This window comes from Balaenoptera musculus, chromosome X, assembly GCF_009873245.2.
Source record: "Balaenoptera musculus isolate JJ_BM4_2016_0621 chromosome X, mBalMus1.pri.v3, whole genome shotgun sequence".
Lineage (NCBI taxonomy): Eukaryota > Metazoa > Chordata > Mammalia > Artiodactyla > Balaenopteridae > Balaenoptera > Balaenoptera musculus.
Genome location: NC_045806.1, coordinates 92,513,424 through 92,540,976, shown reverse-complemented (window position 1 = coordinate 92,540,976; position 27,553 = coordinate 92,513,424). Strand labels below are relative to the sequence as shown.

The window sequence follows — 27,553 nt, the reverse complement described above, 5'->3', positions numbered from 1 at the left end:
AGCAAAGTGAATCAGTTATATATATGAACATATAAACATATTCTTTTTCAGGTTCTTTGTCATTATAGGTTATTGCAAGATATTGAATATAGTTCCCTGTGCTATACAGTAAGACCTTGTTTTTAATCTATATATATTTTTTAAAGATAAAGAACAGTATGTAAAGCATTCTAACTTTTTCGGGGGGGCAAGTGAAAAATGTATTTCCTCTTTTGCTTGATATCTGATAAAGAACCTCAGAAAGGATTCCTAAGACTTGAATAGCAGTGGTTACCTAGGTTTGTATAGCAGGTGAGGCTGGGTAAAGGTCAGAAATGGACAGGGATGAGAGTGACACTTTCACTCTACACATTTTTTATATTTTTAAAGTTTTATGCCATATGAATGTGTTGTCTGTTCAAAAATTACATAATAGAATAACAATCCACTTGGAAACTAGTTAAAAATGCTGAGCTTCATGAGTCAGAACTCCAGGGGTTCAGAACCTGCCTTTTTAGCTAGTTCCCCCCTGTAGATTCTGATGTAAGTGGTGAGTGAAATATATTTAAAAAAACACTGGGCTAAGCACTTTGCAGAACAGGAAGGACAGCAAAGATGCCTGCAGTGTAAGTAAGGGCCTTCTCGTTAACGATTTCTCTACCAAGCAGGCCCACATCACAATGAAATTCTAAGACTTCCAAATCCATACCTTACCTTTCTACTTTCCTACATCTTCCAGTGATGTGACCAAGCCTTCTTTGGGAAATCCTGATATTTCTTGACAGTGGAGAGCATTAAGTCTCCGGCACTTTTGTTTGTGTGGCTTTTCTCTTTCAGGCTGGCAGGACTTGCTCATTTGGAGGAATAATGGTTGTTGGTAAAGAGAAAATCCCCTCCAAAAGATGAGATCAAAGTGTGATTTCACTTGCCCTGCCCTTCTGCTGCCAGCAGCAGTAGGGCAACCCCTGCCTCCTAGTGAGGAGACCTGCTTGTGGATTTGGAGTCAGGGTGTGGGCAATACGTAGATTTTGCCTGGAATTGATTTACACTGATACTTTGTCTGAGCCAAATAGATGTGCTTTTAAAAATAATATTAAGCAACATTTATTGCTCATGGGTGTTAAGCACTTGCCATGTTATCTTACTAATTTTTTCAACCTTGCTCTATTTCACAGATATGGAAGCCAAGGCTGGAGTAAGTGAAGTGACTAGCCACAGGCCACACAGCTAACAGGCAGCATGGTTGAGATGTACATTCAGGCAGTCTGCTGCTAGAGTGTGCTCCTAACCACTTGACTATACTGCCTCTCTTTGCTGGTGGTAGGAGGGTCATCCCTGCTCAAAGACAAGGCCCAGTCACCCAATAAGAAGTTTCTGCAACTGTCCCAAGAGCTCAGGGAATGTCCATAGGCCTGCTTTTGACTCACATTCCAGATCTCTCTTGCACTGGTCTGCTGTGCCTGGTTTTCTCACTAACGTTGAAGAGCCCAGATTCTCTCCCTTTGGTCGTGGGATTGGCACTTCAGTTGGACTGTCTGATGGGATTTAATGCTCAGCTTTTCCCTTGATCACTGGCTTTCAGATCACCTTTGGCTCCAAGCTCTGATGCCCCCAGGCGCATCTAACCTGAAGCTCAACCCTGGTTCCCAGCCCAGGCCCCCAGCATGGATGTAGAATCCTGGCATCCTGCTTGTCCTACCAGGAAGAGAAGAACAGACTTTCTTGGTCTCTCTCAGACTGTTCTATCTTAACTAGCTGCTTCTGCTAACCCCTCACCCTCAGTCACATGCAGCAAGGTCTCCCAAGTCTTGTCAACAAGTTGACTTCCTCGAGCAAACCACAAAGAAGTCAAGCCACCAGCAATGACTTATTGGTGGCCCAGCATTGTACCTTAGAGCTATAACGTCATCTGAGGGCATTTGCTGCTGCCCCTTCCTACTAACAACTGGCATACAGCCCAGGCAGTGTGGAGACAGGAAGAGGAAATATCTCATATAACAGCCATATAGTCCATGCACTTCTTGTTTTCTCAGGATTGGGGACGAATTTGCACCAAACCAATCATTTGTTATCGCCTTGTTCTATGGTGGGGTGCATTTGAAGATAGTTGGCTACAGTGGGGTAGAGGTGGAGTGTTTGGACATGTGATAGAATAAAACGAACTGGTTCAGCCTCAGGGTGCTCTGGAAGCTTTAATCAACGGTGTTAACTAGTCCCCGGTAGGGTGACAATAACTACACCAGCTCACTTTTGGAGAATGCGTGCTTGATTATGTTAGCCATGGTGAGAGCCAAATGATGCTGTGCTAATTTGTCCTTTTTAGCATGTCCTTGTCATCAGCCAAGTCCTAGGGGCTGCGTGGAGTAAGACCACTTTATCTCATTTTGCTGCTTTGACCACATCCTTCCCCTTCTCAAAACCGTACAGCAGTTCTCTCATCGGAACACCAGAAAAACTAGATCCCACCCATGGTCCATGAACACGGCGTAGATAGCCTGGGTTTGGGAGCCTGAAAGCCTGAGTTTTGAATCCTAGCCCGGCTACCTACAACCTGTTTAATTTGGGGCAAGATAGTGAACCTCTCTGGTTCCCAGTGTTTTCCTTTGTAAAATGACAATAAGAATGCCTCCTATCTTACTGGGTTGTTATGAGGAATAAATGAGTTAATATTCGTAAAGCACTTGGAAGGGTGTCTGACTATAGTAAGTGCCATGCAAACGTTTGTTAAATAAATAAATAATAAGTATATCCCTCCATTAAACAGATATCTGTTGAGTATCGACGAGCTAGCCAGGGATTGGCAAATTTTGCTGTGGAGGGCCACATACTAAATATTTTTTTAGGCTTTGCAGGCCATGTGATCCCTTGCAACTACTCAACTCTGCCATTTTAATGTGAAAGAAGTCGTAGATAGTATGTAAATGAGATGGTGTGGCTATGTGCCAATTTCAATTTATTAAAACAAAACCAACAGACTTTGGGTTAGATTTGGCCCACAGGCCATAGGTTGGTGACCCTATGCTAGGGAATGGGGATCCAATGGTATGCAAAACAGACCCACTCAATCATTCAGTCTAGTGTGGGAGACAGATATGAACGAAATAATTATGCACCTTGTCAATTGTGATAAGTATGGGAAAGGAGTAGGGATGGGAGTGGGGGTAACGCACTCTGGAGGATCAGCCAAAGTTTCTGAGGAAGTGGCTTCCAACAGAGATCAAGGTCAGACTTAAAACAGGTGAATGGGGGTGTGTGGAGGGGCATGTGTGAGATGCCCTCCATTGACATCACCCTCAAAGACTAAGGATGTCCTAAACACCTTAAGTATCTCCATCGTTACCCTTCATTGAGTCTATGGAGAAATCATTGAGATTTGTATTCAGTCCTTTCCTAAAGCTGTTTTAACTTCGGCATGTCTAATCTATTGTGAGAACAGCAGAACTGTTAAAAGCACAGACTATTGCCAGGCCGCCTGGCCCTACACAGTACTTGTGTAAGCTTGGGCAAGTTTCTTAACTTCTCTGTGCCAGAGTTTCCTCCTTCTTTCAGATGAAGATGACAATGTTGGTAGCATCCACCTCGTGGGGTGGTTATGAGGATTAAATGAGCCATTGTATGTAACCTACTTGGAATAGTGTCTGGCTCATAGTAAGCATGAATATGTGTTAGCTCTTGCTATTGTGGTCGATTATGTGTTTGATACTCTTTGTAGGGTTCACTAGGGCTTCCTTTTCTTCCTGCTAACATTGCCCCCTTCCTACTCTGAGGAGTACCACTCCACTAAATTCTCTTATTTCAGAATTTAGTTAATTAGCCAATAAGACAATGACTAACATGTGTTGGGCACTTACGTTCCAGATTTGGCGCTAAACCGTTTATGTACAAATCTCACTTAATCCTCAAATTCAAAGTCTTAATAGCCCATTTAAATTGAGGAAACTGAGGCTCGGAGAAGTTAAGTGATGAGAGACAGAATATGCAAATAGACAATGACCATACCGTATAAAAAAATAAAAGTCTGACCCACAACCTGCAGCAAATGCCTAGGAAACCATCTCCTTATCTACAATAACCAGCCCAGGAAGGCAGCCCGCTAGGTCAGACTCACACGAAGTCAGATTGCTACCTCTGGTAACATTCCAGGAAGCCAAACACTGATCCCTGTAACAATCAGCCCCAAATGGCCAGGACCTGATTAGTAATTGACAGCTCCCCTAAGTTTCGTCCCAGCTTCCAACTTGGGACCAACCAAAGAAAGCCAAATATGCCCCTCTAGTCAATCGCACAGGATGCCCTGCTTCTAGTTAGCCTGCCTACAGTGTTCCCATGCCAACAGCCTCCGATCAGGGCATAGCCAAAGCCTTTCCTTTTTCCACTATGAAACTTTCCCACTCCTCTGCCTGCCCTTGACTGTCTGCCTAATCCTAAGTGACAGTGACTGGCTCTTTTGTTGTAGCAAGCTCAGAATAAATAGCCTTTGCTTGCTCTTACTTGGTTGGTCTTCATTTTATCACACTGACATCCTAAGGGTCACAAAGCTAATAAGTGGCAGAGCTAGGATTCAAACCCTGGTCTATCAGTCTGCAGAGTCCCAAGTCCTTAACTTCTATACTATACTGTCTTCCCACACTTGCTTTTGGGATGTTCTTGAATTATACGTTTTCATGGCATCCTCATCACCTTTTCCCACTGAAAAGAGGTAATCTGTTTAGGATTCCCTTATGCAACAGCCCCTGCCTCCAAGAAAATTGGAGGCTCCCTCTCTGTACCTTCTCTAGCTCACTGCGCAGTTGGAGGTGCAATCTACATATAATAATTACAGGGCTGACAGCACCCAGTGTAAGAATATGTGTTTTTCTTTTCAGGGCTGGCACTATGAGTAGGCAGTGTAATCAAGACAAAGATATAATAGCTGTTGAGTTCTTATGATGTACCAAGCACTGTGTTAAATATTTTATATACATTAATTATCTCATTTAATCCTCAGAACAACTCTAGGAAGCAAATAATGCTATAATGCCCATGGTGGAGATGATGAATCAGAAGCAGAGAGAGCTCCAGCAATATTGCTGTGACTTTAGGGGATGGAGGAAACTTCTTCACTCCCCATAACACTTCTGGGTAGCTCCTACCTGAATTCCCATTATTAACAACCATCGGTTTTATCAAAATGCAAATCTCCCCGGAAGAGGTAATACAGTCAGCCTTCCCAACCCTTTACACTTCACTTGGAATGAACATATCACAGCCCCATTTCTGGTTTCTGACAGCTGGCTTTGACAGGCAGAAAAATGGAGAGAACAAGGGCATACTCAGTGAGGTGACAGACTTTGGGACCTCTACTATCATATAATGCAATCAAGGGCCAGAGAGCTGGTCCTAGCTTCTGTTTCATTTCTGCTATCCTTCCTGACTAAGAACACCATCAGACCTTCCCATTCCTGTTCTCCAAGCTTTCTTTAAGCTCTGGACCAGACCATTCCTTCCCTTTGCTATCTTTTTCTGCTTCATGAAAATCAGGTTATCAAACCTTTCCCTTAAAGCTCCTTTATATCATCACTTCCTCCAAGCAGCCTTCTTTGATTAAGATTAGATCTGTTTTCCTGAGGAACCAGAGCAAACTCTTGCCAAAGTTCCCAGTTCAGCCTGACCATTGGGTGGTTATCATCCAAGGACCGCTGCCTGTTCCAATCTGTATATTAATGGACTTTTACAAAGCCCACAGACTGATTGGATAGACCTGATTTTTTTAAATAAATTTATTTATTTTATTTATTTATTTTTGGCTGCATTGGGTCTTCATTGCTGCGCACAGGCCCTCTCCAGCTGTAGAGAGCAGGAGCCACTCCATGTTGCAGGTCACGGGCTTCTCATTGTGGTGGCTTCTCTTGCTGTGGAGCACGGGCTCTAGGCACGCGGGCTTCAGCAGTTGCAGCACGCAGGCTCAGTCATTGTGGCTTGCGGGCTCTAGAGCGCAGGCTCAGCAGTTGTGGCGAACGGGCTTAGTTGCTCCGTGGCACGTGGGATCCTCCCGGACCAGGGCTCGAACCCGTGTCCCCTGCATTGGCAGGCAGATTCTCAACCACTGCGTCACCAGGGAAGCCCCCTGATTTTTTATTTGAACTTGATTTACAATGTTGTATTAGTTTCTGGTGTACAGCAAAGTGATTCAGTTATACATACATACATATTCTTTTTCATATTCTTTTCCATTATGGTTTATTACAAGATATTGTATATAGTTCCCTGTGCTATGTAGTAGGTCCTTGCTGTTTATCCATTTTATATATAGTAGTTTGTATTTGCTAATCCCAAACTCCTAGTTTATCCCTCCCCAACCTTCCCCTTTGGTAACCATAAGTTTGTTTTCTATGTGAGTCTGTTTCTGTTTTGTAAATAAGTTCATTTGTGTCATATTTTAGATTCCGCATATAAGTGATATCATATGGTATTTGTGGATAGACCTGGTTTTAATATAATCTGGTTGTCCCATGTAGTCAGAGTGTAAATCACCACCCTGTCTTCAGCCCTCAGTCCATTCCATCTCCATTCCTCTTTTTAGGAAGTTTCCAAATTGGTGATTTGGAGAAATCGGCTATCACCCACTCAAAGCAATGGAAAGGAGAGAGAAAAACCGACAAATCAATATTCTGTGTCCACTATTAGCTAAGCTTTTGATCTATGGTCCAGAAATCATGCCTGAATTGGTGTTTTCATAATAGCTGCCTTTGCCGTGTTGCTGCCTAAACTAGCTGAGAGACAGAGAGAGAGGGAGAGAGAGAGAGAGAGAGAGAGAGACAGAGAGAGAGAGAGAGAGAGGAGGCCGGAAAGAGAGGAAAGGGAAGAGAAGAGATGCTTAAAGAAAGTCTGCCTGTATGTCCCATTCCACACCATCCTTAGCCCAAGCCCCATCCCCTAAGTGAGAATGGGACTAGACAGTTGAAGGAAGCTCTGGGTTGGAAGGGAGCAGGTGGCTGGTTCTCCCAGTTCAGCCTGAGATTTAGTGACATTCTTGTAGACCACGTACCCTCTGTTACATGTGCATAAGGACACCATTTCCAACAATGCTTTCTCACCCTGACTTTAACCTCCACCCACACAAATATACACGCAGACTTCCTCAGTTCTCTGGCTCTGTGTACCAGGTAGAGGTGGCTAGGCTTAGGAAGAGCATTTAAGTCTGCTTGTCCACACTCCTGCTCCTTTTGCCCAGCCAGTACTGGCTTCCCTTCAGCAGTGTGTGTGTGCGCGTGCGTGTTGGTGTGTGTGTATCGGAGGTGGTCGGTGGAGGGAAGGCAGGAGAAGAGAAGAGGAGGAGGAAGCCTCCCCCACTGGTTTAGGACCAGCTCCAAGAGTGGTCTAAGCCAGGGGTCTGCAAACGTTTTCTATAAATGGCCAGATAGTACATATTTTCGGTTTTGTGAGCCATACAGCTTCTGTCGCAGCTCTACAACTCTGCCATTGTAGCGTGAGTGCAGCCATAGACAATATGTAAATGAATGAGCAAGGATATGTTCCAATAAAACTTTATTTATAAAAACAGGTGGTGAGCTGGATTTGGCCTTTGGGCTGTAGTTTGCAGACTCCTGATCTAAACTAATGCGAACGCTGGAGATCATGAATGGACAACCATTGCCTAAGCCTCTTGCGTTGAGTGTCTTGCAGTTTCACAGGTCATAATTGTCAACACCTCTGGTTACTATCCAGACACGGAAGTGGAAATCACGCTGGAGGTGGATGCAGGGGATTAGGCCTAGTGTGGCCTGACCTCGAGACATATTCTGGTAGTGCTGTTTTATTTATTTATTTACTTTTAATTTTTTTTGCTGGGGGGCCGTGCCTCCCGGCTTGCAGGATCTTAGTTCCCCCACCAGGGATTGAATCCGGGCCCTCGGCGGTGAAAGCACAGAGTCCTAACCACTGGACCGCCAGGGAATTCCCTGGTAGTGCTGTTTTATTTTTATTTTTTAAATTTTTATTTAATTTCATTTTTATTTATTTATTTATTTTTGGCTGCGTTGGGTCTTCGTTGCTGCACACCGGCTTTCTCTAGTTGCGGCGAGCGAGGGCTACTCTTTGTTGTGTTGCACAGGCTTCTCATTGCGGTGACTTCTCTTGTTGCGGAGCATGGGCTCTAGGCACGCGGGCTTCAGTAGCTGTGGCACACGGGCTCAGTAGATGTGGCGCGCGGGCTTAGTTGCTCTGCGGCAAGTGGGATCTTCCCGGACCAGAGCTCGAACCCGTAACCCCTGCATTGGCAGGCAGATTTTTAACCACTGCGCCACCAGGGAAGTCCCGTTAGCGCTGTTTTAAAACAGGAATCCTGATAGGAGCTTACTTTCTTTCTATTTCTTCTACTTCCTGAAAGTGTAATGTGCTTTTTGTTTGGGGAGGGGAGTAGAAGAAAGGAGGACGATGGGGAGGTTTTCAGTGACTTGAGGGTCTGATGAACTGGATTCCACTTAACTGAGGTCTGTCTGCCTCCAAATTAGCAGCAGAGCAAGCTTGCTCTCCAGTCAGGGCTTAGCACTACCAGGGCCGGTGGACTTGCCCATCAGTGTTCGAGTTTCACAAGTGGCTTGATCATAACCCTTGCAGGCCTAGAATATCCCTGGGTCTCCATGCCCCTGGGCGGGCTCTGTGACATGCTGGCAGTGCGCTGTGCCCCAGAAGGTTTGAATATGCTCAAGACCTGTGATGGCAAATAAGCCATGCCAGCAGATTGGTAGGTAGCTGCTGTCTTTTGAGGGGGATTTTGAGGCTACATCTACAGAGAACGGGAAGGTGAGTCTGCTTGATTAATGAGGGCTGCTGTGGGCATGGGAGGAGCAAGGGGAAGCATAAGGGCACCAGCTCTGCTGCAGGTCTGGAGAATTGAAAATGATATCTAGCAATGCAGACTATTTGCTGAGTCCTATCTGTTAGTGCCTGGCTGGCTGGTGAGAAACATTCCTTCAAACATCTGAGTGAATCAAGTGACTCATTGGGAAGATGGCCCGGTTAAGGCCTATATTTGTGGCCATTATCACCCACCATGCTGTTGTCTCCTGTAGTATAGTCTAGAGCACATGCCTGCTCAGGGTGTCCTGTAAGGAGGGTTGCGTTCCCTTTACTGTGGACCATCTGTATTCATTGTGCCGGCACTGAAGCGTGCAGACAGAGATGGGGAAGAGAGAGTCTTAATCACTAAGGTTAAGACTGATCTGCAAATTAGTATCTAAACCATAAAGCAGATTGAAATACATCCTAGAAGAACAGATTAAGGAAAATGCTGTTGGAGCACAGAGGAATGAAATGAGCTTTAACCCATAGGAGATGGGATTGGGGCCTCAGAGACAGAGAGCATGGAAGTCCCTTTGGAGGAGTTAGCCTATGAACCAGGCCTTGAAGGTGAAGTCGATTTTAAGGTGTAGAGAAGATGTTGAGGAACTGCGTTCTTAAAGGTCTCCTGTCCGTGGTCCAGTGGTTCTCAATCTTATTGACACCCCAGCCTCCCTGAGGAATATGACGTGTCCCATCCATTCACCTGTCGAAATTTTCGAGCACCTCCAGCATGCCAGGTTGTGAGCCAGAGGCTGTGGTGGTGTGGCCTAGCCTCCCTCCTAAGGGACCATGCTTCTCAGTGGGAGAATCTCCACTCCAGTCTCCCATTCTGCCAACCCACCCTTCCCACTGCAACCACAGTCTGCCTGCTTGCTTTAGTTTCAATTTTTTAGCATTTTATTTATTTTTAATGAGAAATACATGCAAATGATCCAAAAAATGCAAAAGAGTATAAATAAAAAGGAAGTTTTTTTCCCCCAAACCCTGTCTTGTCTAACCACTGTTAACTGTTCCTTATGTACTCTGCAGGAGAGAGTCCAGATAAATACAAGCAAATAGGCATAGACTTTTACAAATGGCAGCATATCATACACATTGTTCAGCATCTTGCTTTTTTCACAGAACTATGCATCTTGAAGATGCTTTCCATAAGCACATAAAACGACTAGCTATTTTATAGCTGCATACTATTCCTTTGTATCGATTGCTGTGAATTATTTAACCCACCTCCTATTGACAGATATTTAGGTTTTCTGCAAACTTTTTTTTTCCCACAATCTTTTGCTAATGAAAGATCTTTACACATGTGGGAGTATGTTTGTATGATAAATTCTTAACAGTGGAATGGCTCCAACAAATGATGCGGGCATCTGTAACTTTTATACATATCACCAAATTGCCCTCCATAGAGATATTGCAATCTACACACTCACCAGCACAGTGTATTGTCACACTTTTTCATATCCTTCAATCTGATAGATGAAAAATGAGATCTCATTGCAATATTAAATTGCATTTCTCTTATTATGAGCGACAATGGGAAACTTTTCATATGTTTAAGAGCCATTTGTGTTTCCTTTACTGTAAACTGTTCACATCCATTGCCCATTTTTCTATTTGCTTAGTGGTCTTTCCTTTTCTTTTTCAATTATTTTTTATTGAAATATAGTTGATGTACAATATTATATAAGTTACAGTTACAATATTATATATGTACAATATTTTTAAAATTTATTTCAATTTCCTATAATATTATATTTATTCTTTTTATATAGCAGGTTCTTATTAGCTACCTACTTTATACATACTAGTGTATATATGTCAATCCCAATCTCCCAATTCATCCTACCATCAACCCCCCCACCCCGCTTTCCCCACCTGGCGTCCACACGTCTCTTCTCTACATCTGTGTCTCCATCTCTGCCCTGCAAACTGGTTCATCTGCACCATTTTTCTAGATTCCACATATATGCGTTAATACGATATTTGTTTTTCCCTTTCTGACTTACTTCACTCTGTATGACAGTCTCTAAGTCCATCCAGATGCACAGGCTCAGTAATCGTGGCTCACGGGCGCAGTTGCTCCACGGCATGTGGGATCTTCCCAGACCAGTGCTCGAACCCGTGTCCCCCGCATTGGCAGGCAGACTCTCAACCACTGTGCCACCAGGGAAGCCCCCTGTTGGAAGATTTTTAATTCTGGTTTCAATTTCATTATTCGTGATTGGTCTGTTCATATTTTCTATTTCTTCCTGGTTCAGTCTTGGAAGGTTATACCTTTCTAAGAACTTGTCCTTTTCTACCAGGTTGTCCATTTTATTGGCATAGAGTTGCTTGTAGTAGTCTCTTATGATGCTTTACATTCCTGCCATGCCCATTGTAACTTCTCCTTTTTCATTTCTAATTTTATTGATTTGAGTCCTCTACCTCTTTTTCTTGATGAGTCTTGCTTAGGGTTTATCAATGTTGTTTATCTTCTCAGAGAACCAGCTTTTGGTTTTATTGATCTTTGCTATTGTTTTCTTTGTTTCTATTTCATTTATTTCTGCTCTGATCTTTATGATTTCTCTCCTTCTACTAACTTTGGGTTTTGTTTGTTCTTCTTCCTCTAGTTACTTTAGGTGTAATGTTAGATCATTTATTTGAGATTTTTCTTGTTCTTGAGGTAGGATTGTATTGCTATAAACTTCCCTCTTAGAACTGCCTTTGCTGCATCCCATAGGTTTTGGATCATTGTGTTTTCACTGTCATTTGTCCCTAGGTATTTCCTGATTTCATCTTCGATTTCTTCAGTGATCTCTTGGTTATTTAATAGCATATTGTTTAGCCTCCATGTGTTTGTGGGTGTTTTTTTTTTCCTGTAATTTATTTCTAATCTCATAGCATTGTGTTCGGAAAAGATGCTTGATATCATTTCATTTTTCTTAAATTTAGTGAGGCTTGATCTGTGACCCAAGATGTGATCTATCCTGGAGAATGCTCAGTGTGCACTTGAGAAGAAAGTGTAATCTCCTGTTTTTGGATGGAATGTCCTATAAATATCAATTAAATCTATCTGGTCTATTGTGTCATTTAAAGCTTGTGTTTCCTTATTAATTTTCTGTCAGGATGATCTGTCCATTGGTGTAAGTGAGGTGTTAAAGTCCCCCACTATTATTGTGTTACTGTCGATTTCCTCTTTTATAGCTGTTAGCATTTGCCTTATGTATTGAGGTGCTCCTATGTTGGGTGCCTATATATATTTATAATTGTTATATCTTCTTCTTGGATTGATGCCTTGATCATTATGTAGTGTCCTTCCTTGTCTCTTGTAACATTCTTTGTTTTAAAGTCTATTTTATCTGACATGAGTATTGGTACTCCAGCTTTCTTTTGATTTCCATTTGCATGGAATATCTTTTTCCATCCCCTCACTTTCAGTCTGTATGTGTCCCTAGGTCTGAAGTGGGTCTCTTGTAGACAGCATATATATGGGTCTTGTTTTTTTTGTTTGTTTTTTTGTTTTGTTTTTTTTTTAGAAATTTCATATAATGTCTGAAACATTTATATTAACATATTTCCATACATATTTCCATACAAATACAAATATAAGATTTTTAGAAATTTCATGTAATGTCTGAAACATTTATATTAACATATTTCCATACAAATAACCCAATGAAAGTTTAGTATTAGTTGTTTTGTTTGTTTGTTGTTTTATACTGCAGGTTCTTATTAGGCATCAATTTTATACACATCAGTGTATACATGTCAATCCCAATCGCCCAATTCAGCACACCACCATCCCCACCCCACCGCAGTTTTCCCCCCTTGGTGTCCATATGTCCATTCTCTACATCTGTGTCTCAACTTCTGCCCTGCAAACCGGCTCATCTGTACCATTTTTCTAGGTTCCACATACATGCATTAATATACGATATTTGTTTTTCTCTTTCTGACTTACTTCACCCTGTATGACAATCTCTAGATCCATCCACTTCTCAACAAATGACTCAATTTCGTTCCTTTTTATGGCTGAGTAATATTCCATTGTATATATGTACCACTACCTCTTTATCCATTCGTCTGTTGATGGGCATTTAGGTTGCTTCCATGACCTGGCTATTGTAAATAGTGCTGCAATGAACATTCGGGTGCATGTGTCTTTTTGAATTACGGTTTTCTCTGGGTATATGATGGGTCTTGTTTTTGTATCCATTCAGCAAGCCTGTTTCTTTTGCTTGGAGCATTTAATCCATTCACATTTAAGGTAATTATCAATATGTATGTTCCTATTACCATTTTCTTAATTGTTTTGTGTTTGTTTTAGTAGGTCCTTTTCTTCTCTTGTGTTTCCCACTTAGAGAAGTTCCTTTGCATTTGTTGTAGAGCTGGTTTGGTGGTGCTGAGCTCTCTTAGCTTTTGCTTGTCTGAAAAGCTTTTGATTTCTCCATTGAATGAGATCCTTGTCAGGTAGAGTAATCTTGGTTGTAGGTTCGTACCTTTCATCACTTTAAATATATCGTGCCACTGCATTCTGGCTTGTAGAGTTTCTGCTGAGAAATCAGCTGTTAACCTTCTGGGAGTTCCCATGTATGTTATTTGTCGTTTTTCCCTTGTTGCTTTTAATAATTTTTCTTTGTCTTTAATTTTTATCGATTTGATTATTATGTGTATCGGTGTGTTTCTCCTCTGGTTTATCCTGCCTGGGACTCTCTGCACTTCCTGGACTTGGGTGGCTATTTCCTTTCCCATGTTAGGGAATTTTTCGAGTATAATCTCTTCCAATATTTTCTCGGGTACTTTCTCTCTCTCTTCTCCTTCTGAGACCCCTATAATGCGAATGTTGGTGCATTTAATGTTGTCTCAGATGTCTCTTAGGCTGTCTTCATTTCTTTTCATTCTTTTTTCTTTATTCTGTTCCATGGCAGTGAATTCCACCATTCTGCCTTCCAGGTCACTTATCCAGGTTCTTATTCCAGGTTCTTCTGCCTCAGTTATTCTGCTACTGATTCCTTGTAGTGTATTTTTCATTTCAGTTATTGTATTGGTCATCTCTGTTTCTTTTTTCTTTAATTCTTCTAGGTGTTTGTTCTTTAATTCTTCTAGGTCTCTGTTAAACATTTCATGCATCTTCTTGATCTTTGTCTCCATTCTTTTTCTGAGGTCCTGGATCATCTTCACTATCATTATTCTGAATTCTTTTTCTGGAAGGTTGCCTATCTACACTTCATTTAGTTGTTTTTCTGGGGTTTTATCTTATTCCTTCATCTGGTACATAGTCCTCTGCCTTCTCATTTTGTGTATCTTTCTGTGAATGTGTTTTTCAGTCCACAGGCTGCAGGATTGTAGTTCTTCTTGCTTCTGCTGTCTGCCCTCTGGTGGATGAGGCTATCTAAGAGGCTTGTGCAAGCTTTCTGATGGGAGGGACTGGTGGTGGGCAGAGCTCAGTAAAACTTTAGTCTGCTTGTCTGCTGATGGGTGGGGCTGAGTTCCCTCCCTGTTGTTTGTTTGACCTGAGGTGACCCAGCACTGGAAGCTACAGGCTCTTTGGTGGGGATAATGGCGGACTCTGGGAGGGCTCACGCCAAGGAGTACTTCCCAGAACTTCTGCTGCCAGTGTCCTTGTCCTCACAGTGAGACAGAGCCACCCCCCGCCTCTGCAGGAGACCCCCCAACACTAGCAGGTAGGTCTGGTTCAGTCTCCTATGGGGTCACTGCTCCTTCCCCCTGGGTCCTGATGCACACACTACTTTGTGTGTGCCCTCCAAGTGTGGAATCTCTGTTTCCCCCAGTCCTGTCAAAGTCCTGCAATCAAATCCCGCTAGCCTTCGAAGTCTGATTCTCTGTGAATTCCTCCTCCCGTTGCCAGACCCCCAGGTTGGGAAGCCTGACGTGACGTGGGGATCAGAACCTTCACTCCAGTGGGTGGACTTCTGTGGTATAAGTGTTCTCCAGTTTGTGAGTCACCCACCCAGCAGTTATGGGATTTGATTTTATTGTGATTGCGCCCCTCCTACCATCTCGTTGCAGCTTCTCCTTTGTCTTTGGATGTGGGGTATCTTTTTTGGTGAGTTCCAGTTTCTTCCTGTCGATGATTGTTCAGCAGTTAGTTGTGATTCCGGTGCTCTTGCAAGAGGTAGTGAGTGCACGTCCTTCTACTCCGCCATCTTGAGCCAATCTGTGTACAATATTATACACTGTCTTTTCTTTATTAATTTGCAGCAGTTCTTTATATAGTAAGGAAATGAACTCTTTGGATGTAAATGGCAAATATTTTTTTCACAGGTTAAAGATCCTTCATTTTAGTTGTGATATGTATGATTTCTCCCATTTCTCAGTCAGAACAGGTAGCAAGGTGACTTTTTTTGAGGAGTTTCCTGCTTCGATATTGTATACGTTCTAGGGACATTCCTTCCCTCCTTGCCCTACCACTTATATTCTGGATCCTATTGTTGCTATTCCTTGCTAAAATATTTCCTGGTTAGTGATTATCTGCCTTTTCAATTCAAGGAGCCTTTCAGAATCTGATTAAAGCTCTGTTCCCAATGCCCAGAAATATACTCACATATAACACACCCACGATTTTGCATTTACTTTCAGGGAGTTCACAGTCCTTCTGAAAAGTAGTGTTTCTTGAAGTGTGGCCTAAGGACAACCTGTATAGCAATCTCTTGAGAGCCTTGTTTAAAATACAGTCTTCTGCGCACCTCTCTAGGGTGAAGGAATCAGATTCTTTGCAAGTGGGTGGGGACATGGAATTTGCATGTAAACTCATTCTTGTAATTTTGATGCACACTAAAGCATCCCACAGCCTAGGGACATCCATGGATCCTGGTTAAGAACCTCTGGTTGAAGTCTCAGTCCCCAACTAGAGTACAGTTGGCCCTCTGTATCCACAGTTTCTGCATCCACCTATTCAACCAAATGCAGATTGAAAATATTCGGAAAAAAAATTCCAGAAATTTCCAAAAAGAAAAATCTGAATTTGCCATGCACTGGCAACTATTTACACAGCATTTACATTGTATTGGATATTATAAATAATCTAGAGAAGCTTTGACGTACACAGGAGCATATGCGTAGGTTATATGCAATACTGTGCAATTGTATACAAGGGACTTGAGCATCTGCAGATTTTGCTATCCACAGGAGTGCTGGAACCAATCCCCCTTGGATACTGAGGGACGACTATATCTGAATTCTGATAGGAAAATTTGAAAGAGGAAAAACCTCATGATTCAAGACTCAAATGAAGCTATAAAGGAGGAGTGACTGATGGGGAAAATGATACTTTTGTGCGGAGGTCTCTCAAATTGTACCATGTGGTCAGTCAATTATAATAGCATCCCACTGTGTGTGTGTGTGTGTGTGTGTGTGTGTGTGTGTAGAGAGAGAGAGAGAGAGAGGAAGAATCACACCTGGAACTCTTTATCTTTTTTGATATGTAGATAAAGAATGACCTTTTCAATATTTCTCCCTCTTTCTCCCTCTCTCCTCCCCCTTCTCTCTCTTTCTCTTTTCTTTTATTAAAGTACCAACAGGGACTTCTCTGGTGGTCCAGTGGCTAAGACGCCACACTCCCAATGCAGGGGGCCCAGGTATCCTGTGTGCTGCAACTAATACCCAGCACAGCCAAATAAATAAATAAATATTTTTTTTTTAAAAAATTAAAGTACAAACAAAGCACATCCTTACCCCAAGAGGAGAAGGTGCTGGTGAAGGGGGAAGTAAGTGCTTCCTGTACAAAGCAGGCTTTAGTAGAGGCCTGAGTCTTGCTGGAACAGGCCACGGGTAAGGGTGATTTGATTAGCATCTGATTTTTTCACAGAAGAGTGTGCTAAGAGGAAATAGTTACTTGGTTGTCACTGGGGGCCCCAGGGCCATTCTCCTCGTACTTCCTCCTCCTGTAGACAGCCTCCCCCAGGGACCCAATGGCCTCGTTTGTTGATCAATGTCTGCTTCTTCCCAAGAAATATCTAGTATGTTCTGACTACTCTCTTAGAACAGTGTCTTTTAATTGTATGCGCCTCTATCTGGATGAAAGCACCAAATACACAATTTGCATAGAGTTCCGGGGGTCGATGAAGTTCCTGAAGCCCATCCAAGAGCTCCCAAAGCACTACTTCCCAAACTCTAGCCCTGGACAGCTGAGCATCTGTGTTACTCGGGAGCTTGTTAGAAATCCCAGGGCCCACACCTCACTCTACACCTACTGAACCAGAAAATCTGGGGCCTCTGCCTGATCCAGCTCTCCAGGTGGTTATGATACATACTAAAGTGTGGGACCCACTGAGTCAGAGTTAAGAAATCTGCCCGAGGATTCCTTCCTGTGTTGACTGGTGGGGGGTGCGGTCTTTCAGTTCCCATGGGAGTCTTCTCCGAGGGAAATCAGTGAGCCCAGGGGGATACAAGGCACTGGGGGCCATCACATGGACCTCACATGCGAATCTCCAAGAAATGAGGCGAACTCACCGATTTTGTTTTATTCCCAGATTAGGCTGTATCGGGGAGCATGCTGGGAAGCCAGGTCTCCTTGGGAGATGAGAAAATAGAGTAGTCCAGCCTAAGAGCTCTTCAATGATTCTCTTTATAGATACAGTCTATCTCAGCCCTCTCTACTGTAAACATGGGCTTGGAAATTGAGGTGGACAGCCGACTGCTGCTCAGTCGGGAAGAGAGGCTCAGGTGAACCAAAGCCCGGGTAATAACAGAGCGTCTGGCCATGGCAGTCTGCCTAGCTTCCGGCAGCCTGAGAGCGGGAGAGGGCGGGGGCAGGGAGGCACGCTCTCCCCAGCTCCACTGCCCAGGTGTAGCACCCCCAGCTCCCTCCATGCAGCTCAGAGACAGGCTGCTCTCTGGGGAGCTGTCTGACTTTCCAGGGCAGCCTCCCTGCCCCAGCCCTCCCTGCTACCTTCCAGCTAATAAGGAGTCTTTGAGGAGCTGGGAAAGGCAGCCCTCCTGGAGGGCCTCACGTGCTCCTCCTGTCAGATGTCTGGAAGAACCACAGCAGGGGGAGGGAGGGAGGGATGTGCAGGCTGCTTAGAACGCACACGGAAGATGGAAGATTCCACCGAACAGCCATTGCCGGGTCTTGCTGCAAGAGAAGTGTAACTGAGTCCAAGCTCGCTCCGCTCGCCACACGACAGGCCAATAAATTGGAGACGAGGTGTTGAGGCAAGGAATATGACTTTATTCGGAAAGCCGGCAGATGGAGAAGATGGCGGACTAGTGCCTTAAAAGAACCATCTTATCGGGGTCTAGATGCCAGTTTCTTTGATAGAATCAGAGAGGGAAGTGAAGTAAAAAGGCAAAATAGAGAGGGAGAGGCGGTGAGGAAGTAAAGTAAAAAGGGCAATCAGTCTTGCAAAACATCTCCTGGAATGGCCAGCCTTGGTGAGGGCATGTGTTAATTTCAGCCATTTACAGGTGGGCAGGGTCAGATCGTCTCCCTGTGAGCTGAACGAAGGCACTTTAGTTCAACATTCAGGCAGAGGGGCAGGGTTCCCTGTGTCAGGCCATTATGTATAACAAAAGCAACGAAAAGCAAAGGTTAAAGTCAAAGAAACAGATCCAACATGGAGTCCGATTTAGCTCTTCCCTGTTACGGAAGTACATCGATGTTTGTTTCATGGAACAATGATGTACTTCCAGGTGGTCCCCTTTGGTATGGGGTTTACTCTGCCATCCGGAACCCAACTCAGCTCTCAGTCCCAAGAAGAACCATTGGGTTCCAATGGAACCAACCAAGGATAAATAAACAAGCGCAAAAGACTGATTCCCAAACTCGACCTCTGACTTATGAAATACAGTGACGGTTCTATCTGCAGCAGACATATGTTCCCTGCTTGATGTGGTTTGGGTTGGGGGGCTAACCCCTCCCAGCTCCCAACTCTAAAAAGTCTCATAATGGGCTCTGCCCTTGTGTCTAAAATCTTCACCATCAGAGGTGCTTCTTTGCATTAGGGGGATGCATTCTCAACGGGAGTGATATCAGCCCCTAGGGGAAAAAAAAATTGGTTCTTGGGGGGGTGGGGACGGGAACACTGGTCCAGGGGAAAGGTAAAGAACTTCCAAGCCCAGGGCCAGATCTGGTTCTTGGCCTGCTTATTTGCAGCTTGGCCTGCTGTTTCTCTGGTCATTGCTATAGGAAGCCAGAAAATAACGTTTTCCTAGGCAGACTGCCCCAGCTGAGTCATTTGGAAGGAAGCAGTAGGTTGAAGGATGAAGAGCAGTTGAAGATTTGTGACTAATAACTTAACTGGAATTTCAAAGGCTGAAGCCTAAATCCTAAATTATTTTCAAAAAGCAGCTTATCTTGCTCACACTCACCTCAGAATTCTCAGAATTTATAGTGTCTCTTTCTGACTCGAATTAGATGCGGGCGCTCTAAATCAGAGAAGGGCCCTGAATGAGCTTTGCTGTGGGTCGGTGACGCCAGATGACAAAAGGGCTCCCCACCACCTGGTTGAGGCATGGATCTCCTCACCGAATGTTCTTTACTCCTGATGCCTTAACTGATGCGTGGCTTCCTGAGCGGGCCTCTCTTGTGAAAGTGGGGTAGGTGTCCTCCTTGTTCGAAGTGCTGCTTCCAGACCACTCCTCCTTCACCCTCAGGTCAAAACCTCTACTGCTTTGAAGCTCCTTCAAGCCAGCAATACCACATTTCCCCCTTGTGCACCATGGTCATCTGCTAAAGTCCCCGTCATTCAATGAATACGCAGACACCTACCTCTCCGTCTTCCTCTCCATCCCAAGTCCTGCCATCTCTCTGGACCTCCATGCAGCCCTTCAAAAATTCAGTCTATGTTCTCCTTACAGCAAAGAAATCTTTTTAAAACCTAAACTGGGGCTTCGCTGGTGGCGCAGTGTTTAAGAATCCGCCTGCCAATGCAGGGGACACGGGTTTGTTCCCGGGTCCGGGAAGATCCCACATGCCGCGGAGCAACTAAGCCCGTGCACCACAACTACTGAGCCTGCGCTCTAGAGTCCGCGAGCCACAACTATTGAGCCCACATGCCACAACTACCGAAGTCTGTGCGCCTAGAGCCGGTGCTCCACAAGAGAAGCCACCGCAATGAGAAGCCCGCGCACCGCAACGAGTAGCCCCCACTCGCTGCAACTAGAGAAAGCCCGTGTGCAGCAATGGAGACCCAACGCAGCCAAAAATAAATAAATAAAAAATAAATAAATAAAAAATAAATAAATAAAAAATAAATAAATAAAAAATAAAATAAAAATTAAATTTGGGGCTTCCTTGGTGGCGCAGTGGTTGAGAATCTGCCTGCCGATGCAGGGGACACGGGTTCGAGCCCTGGTCTGGGAAGATCCCACGTGCCGCGGAGCAACTAGGCCCGTGAGCCACAACTACTGAGCCTGCGCGTCTGGAGCCTGTGTTCTGCAGCAAGAGAGGCCGCGACAGTGAGAGGCCCGTGCACCGCGATGAAGAGTGGCCCCCACTTGCCACAACTAGAGAAAGCCCTCACACAGAAACGAAGACCCAACACAGCCAAAAATAAATAAATAAATAAATAAATAAATAATTAAAAAAATAAATAAATAAATTTGATCGTGTCCCCCATTTGCCTAAACCCTCCAGTGGCTTCCCATTGCTCTTAGGATAAAGTCCATATTTCTCACCGTGCATGGATTACAAGGCCCTGCGTGATTGGCTCCCACCTACTTCTGCTCTCTCGTCTTGGGTTTTCTCACTCTGCTCTAGCCACATGAACTCACCAAGCTCATTCCCTAACGTTCCTTACATTTGCTTTTCCCTCTGCCTGGCAAGTTTTTCTCCCAAAATTTTGCATGGATAACTACTCATTCATCCAGTTCACAGCTGAAATGTCACTTCAGAGAGGTATTCCATGGCCACCCGATATAAAAATAACCCCCTACCTCCATCCCACCCACTTGCTCTCTTCTACATTATCCTATTTTATTATTTTCCTAGCACATACCATGTTCTTAAATGATCATCTGTTTACTTGTTTTTGTCTGTCTCCCGCCAACTTGAAGGTGTTAAGAAAAAAGGCTTTTGTCTGCCTCAATTCACTGCTGAATCTCGAGCACTTAGAATAGTGTCCTGTACAGAGTAGGTGTGGTAGGCAGCCTCTAAAATGGCTCCCATGACCCTCACCTCCTCTTATTCACACCCTTGTGTAATCCCCTCCCCTTCCAGAAGCAGAGGTGACAGATGTCACTTCAGAGATGAGATTACAAAAGATTATGGCTTCTGTCTTGAATGCTCTCTCACTCTTTTGCTCACTGACTCTGAGGGAAGCCAGCTGCCATGTTGGGGGCTGCTCTATGGAAAGGCCCACATAGTAAGGAACTGATACCTCTGGTCAACAGCCAGAGAGGGCCCAAGGCCTCTCAGCACATATCTGAGTGAGCTTGGAGGGGAATTGGAAGTGGATTTTTCCCCAGTCAAGCCTTGAGATGTAGCCCTGGTCAACACCTTGATTGCAGCCTGATGAGAGATGCTGAGACAGAGACATCTAACTAAGCCACACTCAGATTCCTGATTCACAGACAATGTGAGATAACAAATGTTTGTGGTTTTAAGCCTCTAGATTTGGGAGTAATTTATTGCACAGAAATAACTAGCTAATACAGTAGATCTTTAATAAAGTAAATACCTATTGACTTAGTGAAGTCTTGGTGACTTCCACATGCATGTGACTTCCTCATCCTCAATGATCCTGCCTTTCATCCCACTTTAGCCACTTACTCTCTTGGCCACACCCGTGTCCTTTGTCATCATCCAGAATTGTTCCACCTCTGAAATCATAAGACATTCCACCCTATGACCACACCCTTCCATCCTTTCATCTCATTTACTCCCAGTACAGCGACTCCATACACAGACACCATGTCACAGATTGGTTTCCCCAGGAAGCAAACTCTCAGAGGGAGTTTAGTGTGCAAGATGTTTATTAAGAAGTGCCCTTGGCAGGACAGGAATAAAGACGCAGACGTAGAGAATGGACTTGAGGACACGGGGAGGGTGAAGGGTAAGCTGGGGCGAAGTGAGAGAGTGGCATGGACATATATACACTACCAAATGTAAAATAGATAGCTAGTGGGAAGCAGCCGCATAGCACAGGGAGGTCAGTTCTGTGCTTTGCGACCACCTAGAAGGGTGGGATAGGGAGGGTGGGAGGGAGACGCAAGAGGAAGGGGATATGGGGATATAGGTATATGTATAGCTGATTCACTTTGTTATACAGCAGAAACTAACACACCATTGTAAAGCAATTATACTCCAATAAAGATTTAAAAAAAAAAAAAGAAGTGCCCTTGGGATTAATACCTGTAGAAAGGAGGAGAAAGAAGCAGAATTGGGCAGAATTTGGGATGTAATACAGGCCTAGTGACTGTATTGGTCAATCCCATAGGGAAATTCTGAAACTACCATGGTCCTTAAGTGTTGTTCTGAGTTGGGCCAAGATGACCAGGCCTTTATATTCATGTCTTGGTCAGTCATTGAACGTGGGCCACTGGGGAAGGGGTGTGACTTCTTTGTGTAAGGCAGCTATCTCTCTGCAGCTATGAAGTAATCCTTGAAGGCCCTGGCAGCACAGCTGAAGGCATTCCCAACAACTGAGGCAACAAGACCTTCGTTGAAAGGTAGTCTGGGTGGTACATCACAGTGTGTATCACACTTCAATCTACCAGCCTCCTTCCTGTCCTCATTTCTTTCCTTACTCAGCTTATATGCCATTGTTCATCACTCCAATTATACTCAAGTAAGTACTCTCAAATGCTCGTTCCATCGTCTTTCTGTGTTACCTGCTCAGGCAAAACCTCCAGTCTTAAGTGAATTCAAGTAATCTTCTCCATTCTTGCACCTGAGCTGCTGAACATAGATAGAGAAAATCAAATAATTGTGAGATATCACCACACACCTGTTTGAATGGCTATTATCAAGAAGACAAGTGTTAGCTAGGATGTGGAGGATAGGAAACCCTAGCACACTGTTGGTGGGAAAGTAAATTGGTTCAGCCACTATGGAAAACAGTATGGAGGTTCCTCAAAAAATTAAAAATAGAACTACCATATGATCCAGCAATCCCACTTCTGGGTATATATCCACAGAAAATGAAATCACTCTCTCAGAGAGATATCTGCACCCCCATGTTCTTTGCAGCATTATGCACAATAGTCAAGATATGGAAATAACCTAAGGGTTCATGGATGGATAAATGGATAAAGAAATTGTGGTGCATTTATATACAATGGAATATTATTGGGCCATAAAAAGAAGGAAATCCTGTCTTTTGTGACAACATGGATGGGCCTTGAGGGCATTATGTTAAGTGAAATAAGTCAAACAGAGATAGACAAATTCTGTAGGATCTCATCTCTATGTGGAATCTAAAAAAAAACAAAGCTCAAATTCGTAGAAATGGAAAGTAGAATGGTGGATGCCAGGGGTGAAGAGGTAGGGGGGGGAAAGGGGATATACTGGTCAAAGGGTACAAACGCCTAGTTAGAAAATTAATAAGTTCTGGAGATCTAATACACAGCATGGTGACTATAGTTAACAATAATGTATTATATACTTGAAAGTTGCCAAGAGAGTATAGGGGTGTTAGCTAACTTTATTGTGGTGATCATTTTGCAACATATATGTGTATCAAATCATCATGTTGTACACCTTAAACTTACACAATGTTTTTGGTTTTGCTTTTTTACATTCCACATAAAAGAGGTCATATGGTATTTCTCTTTCTTCGTCTGGCTTGTTTCACTTAACATAATGCTCTCAAGGTCCATCCATCTTGTCACAAATGTAAAGATTTCATTCTTTTTTCTGGCCAAATTCCATTAGGTATGTGTATGTGTGTATATATATAATGAAAACATTATATATATATATATATATATATATATATATATATATATATATATATCAAATATCATCTATCAGTGGACATTTGGGTTGTTTTCATACATTGCCTATTGTAAATAATGTTGCAATGAACACAAGGGTGCATATAACTTTTCAAGTTAGTAGTTTCATTCTCTTGGGATAAATACCCAGAAGTGGAATTACTGGATCATATGGTAGTTTTTTTTTTTTTTTTTTGGCCGCTCCATGTGCCCCCTGCAATGGAAGGGTGGAGTCTTAACCACTGGACAGCCAGGGAAGTCCCACATATGGTAGTTCTATTTTATTTATTTATTTATTTATTTATTTATTTATTTATTTATTCTTGGCTACGTTGGGTCTTCATTGCTGCGTGCAGGCTTTCTTTAGTTGCGGTGAACGTGGGCTACTCCTCGTTGCGGTGCACGGACTTCTCACTGCGGTGGCTTCTCTTGTTGCGGAGCACGGGCTCTAGGTGCGCGGGCTTCAGTAGTTGTGGCACGTGGGCTCAGTAGTTGTGGCTCGCGGGCTCTAGAGCGCAGGCTCAGTAGCTGTGGCTCACGGGCTTAGTTGCTCTGCGGCAAGTGGGGTCTTCCCGGAAAAGGGCTTGAACCCAAGTCCCCTACATTGGCAGGCGGATTCTTAACCACTGCGCCACCAGGGAAGTCCCTGGTAGTTCTATTTTTAATGTTTTGAGAAACGTCCATACTGTTTTCCATATAGGCTGCACCAATTTACATTCCAACCAACAGTGCACAAGAATACCCTTTTCTCCACATCCTCACCAACACTTGTTATTTCTTGTCTTGCTAATAGCCATCCTAACAGGTGTGAGGTGATATCTCCTTGTGGTTTTGATTTTCATTTCCCTGATGATTAATGATGTTGAGCACCTTTTCACGTACCTGTTGGCCATCCGTATGTCTTCTCTGGAAACATATCTGTTCAATTCCTCTGTCCAATTTTTTTAAATTTATTTTATTTTATTTATGGCTGTGTTAGGTCTTCGTTTCTGTGCGAGGGCTTTCTCTAGTTGCAGCAAGCGGGGGCCACTCTTCATCGCGGTGCACGGGCCTCTCACTATCGCGGCCTCTGTCGTTGCGGAGCACAGGCTCCAGACACGCAGGCTCAGTAGTTGTGGCTCACGGGCCTAGTTGCTCCGCGGCATGTGGGATCTTCCCAGACCAGGGCTCGAACCCGTGTCCCCTGCATTAGCAGGCAGATTCTCAACCACTGCGCCACCAGGGAAGCCCCCTCTGTCCATTTTTTAGTCAGATTTTTTTGTTTTGCTATTGAGTTCTATGAGTTCTTTATATATTTTAGATATTAACCCCTTATCAGACATATGATTTTCAAATATTTTCTCCCATTCCATAGGTTGTCTTTTCATTTTGTGAAGTACACAAAGTTATATATCAATTATATCTCAATAAAACTGGGGAAGAAAGAAGTTTGGGAAATGTTAAAAGAAAAACAAGAGACATCAACCAATTACAATGTATAGATCTTATTTTTCCTGATTCAAAATACTTAAAAAGGGAATTCCCTGGCGGTCCAGTGGTTAGGGCTCCACGATTCCACTGCAGGGAGCATGGGTTTGATCCCTGGTCAGGGAGCTAAGATCCCACATGCCGTTCAGTGTGGCCAAAAGTAAATAAATAAATAAAGTTTGCTTAAAAAAACTATTTAAAAAACACACAAATTAATAATATGTACACTGGATATTTAATGATATTAAGGAATTTCTGTTAATGTTTTTAGTGAGATGCTGGTATAGTTATTTTTTTAAGGAGTTCTTATCTTACAGAGATACACAGTGAAATAATTATAGTTGATATAATTATATATATATATATAATGATATAATGACTGGGATTTGCTTCAAAATGATAGCAAGGGAGTGGAACATTAAGGGAAACAAGATTGGCCTTGAGTTGATAATGTCTTAATCTGGATGACGGGTAAATTGGGTTCATTGTACTATTCTTTCAACTTCTGTAACTGCTTGAAGTATTCCATAGAAAAAGTTACAAAAGTTGGAGGAAGACGCATTCCATAGCTCAGAATGTGAGCTCTGGAGTCACATGGCCTGACTTCATATTCTTTCTCTGCCTTTAACACTTATGTGCCTTGAGGCAAGTGAATAGTCAAGATAGAAGGGACCTTGGATGATGGAGGCTCCGCCATCTTGTAATACCACCATATCAACATATGGCCTCTGAAGATGCTGCAGAAGGGGAAGAAAAGACATGAGGGAATTATGAGATGTTTTTAAGAGCCAGGCCTAGAAATGGCTTACATCATTTCTGTGCATATTATGTTGGTCAGAAGCCAGTCACATGGTCTTAGCCTAACTAGAAGGGAAGATGGGAAATGTATGTCGAGGAAGAGGAAGATGAAACTGATTAGATGAAACATGCTTTGTGCCACGAAAAGTTACTTAACTTCCTGTGCTTTAGTTTGCTCCTCTGTAGAATGGGGATGATAATGATAACATGTATCTCACAGGCTTACTCTAAGTATTAAATGAGTTAATATATGTAAATCTCTCAGACCAAGGCCTAACCCAGAGTAAGTTCTTAATTTTATGTATATATATATTTGTCTAAAAATGGGCCTTGACACATCGGGAAGATTATTATCAGCCAAAGACAGGGATTGGTGAAGCAGTCTATTTCACAAACATAGGGGACAGCATCAGCAAAAAAACAAAAGGAAAGCATGGGGTGTGTTCAGGAAATAATGAGTATGTGGTGTGCAGAGGAGGATGGGGGACATATTTGGAATGGCTGGTTGGGGATTGATCATGGAGGGCCTCAAATACCTAAATTTACCAGGCAATAGACCACCAATGAAAAAATGGTGGCAGTCAGATGACAAAATATCATAGAATCATATAGAATTATAACACTGGAAGGATTACTAGGTAACATATAGTCCAATCTTCTCATTTTACAGAGAATATAATTAAGACAAAGAGAGAATTAAATGACTCATCCAATGTGACACAGCTTGCTGATGGCATGGCTGAAATGAGTTCAGCCTCCTTAACTCCCCAGCCTCTGGTTTTCCACCATACTTTGCTCCTCTTAACAATCGTAAGAGACTTTAGGAAGATGAATTTGTCAGGTTCTAATCTCACAGTTTCCTCTTCTGTAAAATGTAGGTTGTGCCACACAATCTATAAGGTGCCACTTCTAGCCCTAAAGTTAGATTTAAATTAGAGTTAATAAAGTTTGGAACCAGTTCTTTTGATAGTCTAAGACAGAGATTGATACTACTTGTCCCCTAGTATCAGTTCTCCTTCTTTCATATACAGCACACAATTTTAAACTGGGAATATGGCTGCCAGAATAAATTTTATATCTCCAACCTCCCTTGGAGCTATAAGTGGCTATGTGACTAAGCTCTGGTCAGTGGGCTATAATCTATGTTTTGGTGGTGAATACAACTTTCAGGAAGTATCCTTCAGAGGGGAATACTTCTGTCTTTCCTTCTTCCTCCTGGCAGGAATGCAGACATGACAGATGGCGCTGGAGCAGCCATCTTGAATCATGATACGTCATTGGCCCATGTGTGGAAGCTGTGTGTTGAGAAATGCAGAACTACATGGTGAAAGAACTCTGGATGCCAATGATTGTGGAGCCTTCACTAACTCTGGACTTCCTATGTGTACATTCACAAGAAATAAATACCTACCTTGTTTAACTCACTGTCATTTTGGGCGTTCTGTTACTTGCAGCTGAACCTATATTATAACTGATACAGGAGATAACTGATGTACCAGATTAGACTGAGAATCTGAACTATCAATAGGCTGGCAGCAGTGACTCTAGGAAAGCACAAGTGAGTTGAAGTTTATTCCAAGGTTTTGAGCCTGAATGACTAATATCAGAA

General features: G+C 43.2%; 1 long non-coding RNA gene across 1 annotated transcript; it reads left to right on the top strand.

Annotated features, from left to right (window-relative positions):
• The first annotated feature begins 14,427 nt into the window (after positions 1 to 14,427).
• Positions 14,428 to 27,332, top strand: LOC118889134. The gene is made up of 3 exons (XR_005018418.1): positions 14,428 to 14,468; positions 22,333 to 22,532; positions 27,167 to 27,332. It is a non-coding gene; the product is annotated as an uncharacterized LOC118889134 (long non-coding RNA).
• Positions 27,333 to 27,553: the final 221 nt, after the last annotated feature.